Source organism: Lathyrus oleraceus, chromosome 2 (genome assembly GCF_024323335.1).
Source record: "Lathyrus oleraceus cultivar Zhongwan6 chromosome 2, CAAS_Psat_ZW6_1.0, whole genome shotgun sequence".
Lineage (NCBI taxonomy): Eukaryota > Viridiplantae > Streptophyta > Magnoliopsida > Fabales > Fabaceae > Lathyrus > Lathyrus oleraceus.
In genome coordinates this window covers 94237520-94245527 of record NC_066580.1, presented here as the reverse complement: position 1 = coordinate 94245527, position 8008 = coordinate 94237520, and positions in this window count along the sequence as shown.

The following is an 8008-nucleotide window of genomic DNA, read 5'->3' as shown; positions in this document are numbered from 1 at the left end:
ATTTACAATTTTGTGTTTAAATGGATAAACTCATTGCCTACGTACCATCTTAAAAAATATTAGGATCAAAACCTCATAGTTCAGAGTAAAAATCTCAAAAGAAGTTGGTGAATTGATTGGTCCAAAAGCCTTAAGGTCTTTTGTTATCAAAGGGAGAAAACTTAACCTAAAACCACAAATCCACCATGTGAGGAGAGCTTCAACATGCTAGTGATGGGTTAACCCTATAATAAGCATGGAAGACTTATAGTCCATCACTAAGGATATAGGTGAGTATTATATCCACCTCTAGGATAACTCAAACCTAATAGCTAATGTTTATGAAAAGCTTTGTCAAAAGTGGCCATTGAAACCACAAAAACAATTGAGTGAGTTGGATTTACAAATGAAAAATATTCACAAAGTATGGTCAAAGTTGACTTAAAGATTCAATTCAATATAAGTGTTATGAAAAGAGTTTGGAAAATCAAAAGCATAGTGCTTAGGTTTCTAATTTTGAAAACAATGTTAATGTTTGCACAAAAGAGTTGGCTTGGGTTAGAATGGAGGGAAGAAGAAGAATTGCTAAGTGTTAAACATGCAAAGATGAAGGAAGAGACATAAAACCACATGGAGTTCCCTTCTTGAGATCATAGTGATGATCCAAGTTGCTCCCATCCTTTGGAATTAGCAAGCAAATAGCAAATAACAATCAAGCTCCTAGGAATCTTCCAATGGCTTTTGTATCTCTCACTTTAGATGCTCATGATAATGGTTCTTCTACTTGGCAAGTTTGGGATCCCTAGCACAAGAACACACAAATCAAAAAGTTCCAGAATGCAATAGGAATGGACAAGAGTGAGTTTAGAATTAAATCCTTTCAATGTTCTTCTTCAAGATTAAGCATTCTAAAGGCATGAGGCCTAGTTGCTCTTTGACATTTTAAGCACTCTAAAGGCATGAGGCCTAGTTGCTCTTCAAACTCCATTAGCATAGGTAAGGTCCTAAAATGTAAGTCCTTGTTCCATTTGCATTGGATTCACACAAACACAACAAAACAAGCACAATAGTATATACACAATAATATGCTCAAGTGAGCAAAAGGCAAATTGCATTAACATAAACATGAGCTCAAGTGAGCAAAGGGAAAAAGCAAATGAATTAATGTGCAAGAAATTAAATTACATTAAAGTAAATTGCAAGAATTAAAGACTTGAGTTAAAAGTTAGTCATTAGTAGTTAGTGTTAGTGTGCCATAAGGCAATTTAGCGCTATGTTAAGCAATCGTAAGTGGACTAATGTAGTAGTCACACATATCTGAGGCCGGTCAATAAAACTATAGGCAACAAACACAAGTTAGAAACCATGACTAGTAAGCCAAGCTTCTAGAACTTGCCATGCCAAAAGAACAGAAGAATGATCTTGTATGGATTTAGGTTTTTTGCTTGATCAAGAAGCAACCTATCTCTAATGCAAAGCCATTCACTTGATCTTTGATCAAGATGAATTAGATTTGAATCAAAGAAGATTAAGCCCCTCATATGTCAACGCTAACCACCAATCATTAACTCATTGATCAAAAAGAAAAAAGATGAAGAAGAAGAAATAAGAATGTACATAAATTGAAATTCAAATGAAATATCCAACACACATTGATCAAACATGAATAGAATCAAAGTCAATCAATGGTAAACAGAAGCAAGATGAAGTTTAGAAGTCAAGAAACAAATAAAATATTTTTGGTATTTTTAAGAATTAAAATAATACTTGAATTAAAATAATCAAACAAAGGTCAAACTTCAAATCCATTTCAAATCAACTTGGAAAAGTCCAAATGTATCATCCTAAGTTCAACATGGTCAAACTAAGTTTGACAAAAAATTTCAGCATTTTTGGAAACCAGAAACTATTTTTAAACAATTAAAAATAACATAATTGAACTAAAATCTCAAATAAATCTCAAATCAATTAAGAAATTGATGAGAATATTTTTCATGGATTCATCATCATTCAAAGATGTTAAGAAAATATTTTTGCATTTTTTGAATATTGGAAACTATTTAAAATGAATTAAAAATAACCAGAAAAGAGAAAATTCACAAAAAATATCAAATGAAAAAATAAAAAATATTAAAAATCATTTTCAGAAACTAGAATTAAAAAGCGAAATAACGCAATTGGTCCCATATTTTTTGGATTTAAAATGAAAGAGATATGAATTTTTGAAATAAAATGAAATTAAGAAAATAAAATGAATTAAATCAGAAAATGCAAAAAGCCTGGCGCGTTGGATCAATCTCATTAAATGAGGTGGATGATCAGAGGGTTGTGAGGCATGCGCGCATGATGGTCCCAAGTCAAATGAGAAACACAGGGCATTATTAAAAGTCATAAGATCAAAAGGCCACGATTCAAACTGGAGATGCAATCAAACGGTCCAAACTAAATCTGGCAACGGGGACGTTGGTGTACACCACCGTCTTCTCTGGCGAGCATGCCAGCTCCGGTGGAAGTTGCAGGTTATAAAAACTTGATGAAAACACGTGATCCTCACATCACTGGAAAGCTGGGGTGATGTTGTCATACGGTGAACTGGACTTTTTTGTGGTTTTAATCGCAATGTCGCGGTTAGCAAGAGTCGCCACCGACTTTTCTTTTATCCAATAAGGAAAGGTGGAAAAGAACAGGAAAAACCTTAATTTAGATTTTGGGTTCGGGAGGTACATTATACAAAGGGAAGGTGTTAGCACCCTTTGTATCCATGGTTATCCATGGGCTCTTAATTGCTCGATCACTTATATTATTTTTGTCTAAAAAAAAAGTGTTTGTGAATTGTTTAGAAAAATTGTTTTGAAAAGAGAATTTAACTTTGTAATGATTCTTGTATGAATGTATACAAAGTGATTATCTCGTTTAGTTTTGAAAATTGTTTAGAAAAATATAACTCGGTAATGATTCTAGTATGAATGTATACCAAGTGGTGATTTTCTGAAGGTATTTTGAAAGGTGTGAGGTGTGAAAAATGTTTTAGGTTGTGAGCCAGCAATTAAGAGTTATACCGACCCAAGGTCTTTATGAGTATTTCCTATCCTTATGAGGGTAAAACTGTCCTTATTATTGAGAAATAAGTAGTTTTATCCTTTGGATGTAAAAGGGTCATCGTAGGGTCATCGATTGGTCATTGAAGGCAACAGTTACGAGGATACCTTAGCATTCGAAGGGACTATCATCTTTTAACCGTAGGCAACATCGGAGGGTCATCGAGGGACAAAGTTGTATATTCGAAGGCAACATCCGAGGGACTATAATTTATTTTATGATGATTTAACCGAAGGGTCTTTGCTAAGGGTATCCCCACGTTCGCGGGACATGACCGTAATATCGTAATCGTAAGGCAACAAAGAGAGGTCCAAGATCACTTATTCAAAGGCAAAGTTTTACAATTAATTATATAATTAGGATGAAACTCCACATTAAAATTATTAAAAATAATATATTAAAAAATTAATACATTAGAAATTAATACATTAAAAAATTAATTTAGGGTGAAACTCCACAAGGGTATCCCACAAATAAAGTGGAATACCTAGCCAATAACCTTTTCCTAGGATATGTGAACCTTTACGAAACTCAAAAAAAGAAACATGTCAGAACACCAAATCAGGGTGCAATCGAAGATTACACCGGAGAAATATCACAACAATAAATAGGATAGGATGAATAATGCATGGCTATGATAAAAACATAAAAAAACAGACTAGAAGAATCAGGTACTGTCTCGTTCGCCTCTGCCTCGCCTAGCGAAGGCCACGGATTTTGAATTTGAAAACAGCCCCATGTTAGGAACTTTGAATTTTATGGCATTTTATCACAGGAATAACATGGTCAAACATTCAGGGTATTCAGGCATATTTAAATTCCCATACGAAAGCAAATTATATATCAACATTTAATCATGATGCATTATATATGTAGATATGGCCAATTGAAAGTATAAACAATAGAGATACGCAAACCTGTTTGCCAATTCAAGGTTGAAGGGATTGACCACTTGTAGTATCGGAATAAGTTAGGCAGCGGGAATTGGACGGCGATGGCTTCGGTGCAGATGGGCTGCCTTCAGGGTTTCTTTACTCTGAATCCTCCGGGTAGGCAGGGTTCCTATGCCAAAGTTTCTATCCGTCCTTCTTTGTTCTCTCTCTTTCTTTTTCCTCAAGGTTTTGTTCCAAGGAAACCTCAGAGTGTTTTGCTTCTCTTCCTTCTTTCTCCAGTAAATCTCCCAGTGTAACTCCAAGTCCCACTCCCCCTACTGAAACTTCAGTATTTATAGACTAATTTCGTGGGTAATGGGCTTGGAATGAGGGAGACCCAAGTCCAAAATAATTTGTTATATTTTATTTATTTATTTATTTTAATTATTTAATTAATTAATTAATTAATTAATTAATTTTTTTTTTTTTTTTTTTTTTTTTTTTTTTAGGAAAAATGATGGGTAATTTTTGGGGTATGACAGCTGCCCCTGTTCAATATTCTTGGACCGAGAGAGTTAGAATGGTGTATACGCCATTCGTGGTCTGGAGGTGGAAGATTATTGAACACTAGAATGCCCCAAAAATTTGCACTTGAGAATCGATAGTTGGTCTTGATGGAGATGGGCTTAAAGATGCCATCCGGGAGGTTTGATGACGAAAGCTTCAGATCGCGCCGTATATTAGGCCAATTTGAAGACATGGGTGCCACACTGGGTCGTACGTTAGACCGTATAATGAGTCATCCATTAGGCTGCCGACTTCGCTGGGGAGTCGGAGTGTGTCATATGCTGTTGGGGATAAAGGATCAGAATGGACCATACGCTAGATCGTATCTGAGTTGCAGAATGAGCCGTACGTTAGGCTGAATCTGATGACGAAAGGGGTAGTCGTACGTTAGACTACACTTCAGAAATGTACCGTATGTTAGGTAGCATCTGAGGGGATGGACATCCGAACGGGTCGTACGTTAGACCGTCGCAGAATGAGTCGTCTGTTAGGCCGCATCTGATGATGAAAGCGGTAGTCGTACGCCAGACTACACTTCAGAAATGTACCGTACGTTAGGTAGCATCTGAGGGTTGTAAGATCCAAACGGGTCGTACGTTAGACCGCGTTGGGGTTGTTGAAGTTCAGAATGGATCGTACGTTAGATCGTATCCGAGTTGTAGAATGAGCCGTCCGTTAGGCTGCATCTGAAAAAGAAAGTAGTCGTACGCTAGACTACACCCCTGAATGTACCGTACGCTAGGCAGCATCTGAGGATTTGAAGGTCCAAATGGGTCGTACGTTAGACCGCATTGGAGTTGCTGAAGAAGTCATATGTTGGGCTGAATCAGAATGAACCGTACGTTAGGCTGTATCTGATAACCTGTATATGTTGTACTTGCAATAAATGTCTGGGATGGGCTTAAAGATGCCATCGTTAGGAGGATATCGAAGTGTTGTCAGAATGAATGTTCCCATGAACTGTATTTGAAATATGTATCTGAATCTTGAATGTGATTGATAAAGGTGTCTGTCTGAATGAACCTTTTATTTTGACTATATCAGGAGGATAAATAACCTGCAAAGAAAAGTTAGCTTCATGCTATGTCATGATGTATGAGATGTTTCGTGTTATGCTAAAATAAATGCGAATGTTGTATGCATGCGTATGCTGTGAAATGATGTAATGAATGAGTTATGCGTATGAGAAGTTCTGCTTGGGGACTCTACTGGGGAAAATAAATCCCCATCTACTGATTGGAGATATTTGTAACGATGACCCTTTCTCGGCAGGGGGTTCTTGATTCTGTCTGATGGTAGAAATATTCCACAGATCTTGGCTGAGGATGGATGAGATGATCAATCTGTCTGATGATGCCGACCTCTGTTGGGGAGTAACTGGCTGTGCCGGGGAATACTGCTAATTTCTTCTGAGGAATAACAGACTTGCTGGGGGAATAGAATTGGTAGCGGATTCATTGGAAGCATGGTTAGACCTTTTCCTTGATCCTGAAGTCGGGTAGTAATTGCTATTGCTATTCTATGCATGTATTTTTGGTAAACATCAGTCATATTCAAATGCACATATTAATTCAAATTAAATCAATGGACATTTACGCAACCAAAACAGAAAAGTAAAAACAAAAGCATCTTTTTTTTTGAAAGAGGGTTGTATTGATTTTGAAAGGAGGCCTATAAACAGGCAATTTGTGTACAAGGAGACAGAAATCCTAGTAAGAGGAAATTGTCGAAAACAAAGAGAAAGCTATGTGGAAGAAGTCCTATTGATTTTAAGCCTACTACTGTCATTATGTCTTCGAGCATCTCATCCCTTGCTGTCGGATAGAAGTGATTGGCTTGGTCAGTCCCTCGAACTTGGATGAAAGTTGACTGAGAACGGGACATAGTCATACGCTTTAATCCCTAATTTTTGCCTGGACCGCCTTTTCAGGTTTTCAGTCCACCAGGATACCCTTTTTTGCCCAAGCCGCCTTTTCAGGTTTTCGACTTGCCGGGTGTACATTTTTTTTTATATATCCCTAATTTTTGCCCGAACCCTTTTGGTTCGCCGGGATGCCCTTACTTTTGCCTAGATACGTCGATCTAGCGGGTCTCTTTTATGCGTAGTATTTTTTAACTATGTCTGCGTTCACGGGATGTGGGAAGTCTTCACCATCCATTGTAGCGAGTATCATGGCTCCACCTGAGAATACCTTCTTAACTACAAATGGCCCTTCGTATGTGGGAGTCCATTTGCCTCTGGGGTCAGTTTGTGGTAGGATGATGCGTTTGATTACCAAGTCGCCAATTTGATACACTTGTCTCTTGACCTTTTTGTTGAATGCCCTGGTCATGCGCTTCTGATATATCTGCCCGTGACATACAGCCGCAAGTCTCTTCTCATCCATCAAATTTATCTGATCGAGTCGAGTCTGAATCCATTCGTCCTCGTCTAAGCCCGCCTCTTTCATGATCCTTAGAGAGGGAATCTGAACTTCCACTGGTAAAACGGCTTCCATTCCGTAGACTAAAGAGAAAGGAGTTGCCCCTGTCGAAGTTCGCACGGAAGTACGATAACCATGAAGAGCAAATGGTAACATCTCATGCCAGTCTTTGTATGTTACCGTCATCTTTTGTATAATCTTCTTAATATTCTTATTAGCCGCTTCTACAGCGCCGTTCATCTTTGGCCGGTACGGAGAAGAGTTATGGTGTTTTATTTTGAACTGCGTGCAGAGTTCAGTAATCATCTTGTTGTTCAAATTAGTGCCATTGTCAGTGATAATTCTCTCAAGGACGCCGTATCGGCAGATGAGGTTGTTCTTGATGAATCGTGCCACCACATTCTTAGTAACAGAAGCAAATGAGGCTGCCTCCACCCACTTTGTGAAGTAATCAATAGCAACAAGGATGAAACGATGTCCATTAGAGGCGGTAGGTTTAATCTCGCCAATCATATCAATGCCCCACATTGCAAAGGGCCACGGCGCGGTCAACACGTTTAATGGAGCAGGAGGCACATGTACTTTATCCGCATAGATCTGGCACTTATGACAAGTTCTGGAGTGATGGTGGCAATCAGTTTCCATGGTAGACCAATAATACCCTGACCTCAGAATCTTCTTGGCCATTGTATGTCCACTAGAATGAGTCCCAAAGATACCGTCGTGCATGTCTTCCATAATCTTCTCTGATTCCTTTCTATCCACACAGCGAAGCAAAGTCGAATCATGGTTACGTTTGAACAATATTCCATTACTCAAAAAGAATTTAGCGGAGAACTTCCTCAGAAATTTCCTGTCATTGATGGATGTCCCTTCAGGGTATTCCTGAGCTTCTAAATATCTTTTTATCTCGTGGAACCAAGGCTTCTCTTCTACTTCATCAGCGTTAAGTTCATAACAATATGCTGGTTCGTCTAGTCGTTCAATGGTAATCCGGGGAGCTTCATTGTCCCATCTGACTCTGAACATAGATGACATGGTAGCCAATGCGTCTGCCAACTGGTTCTC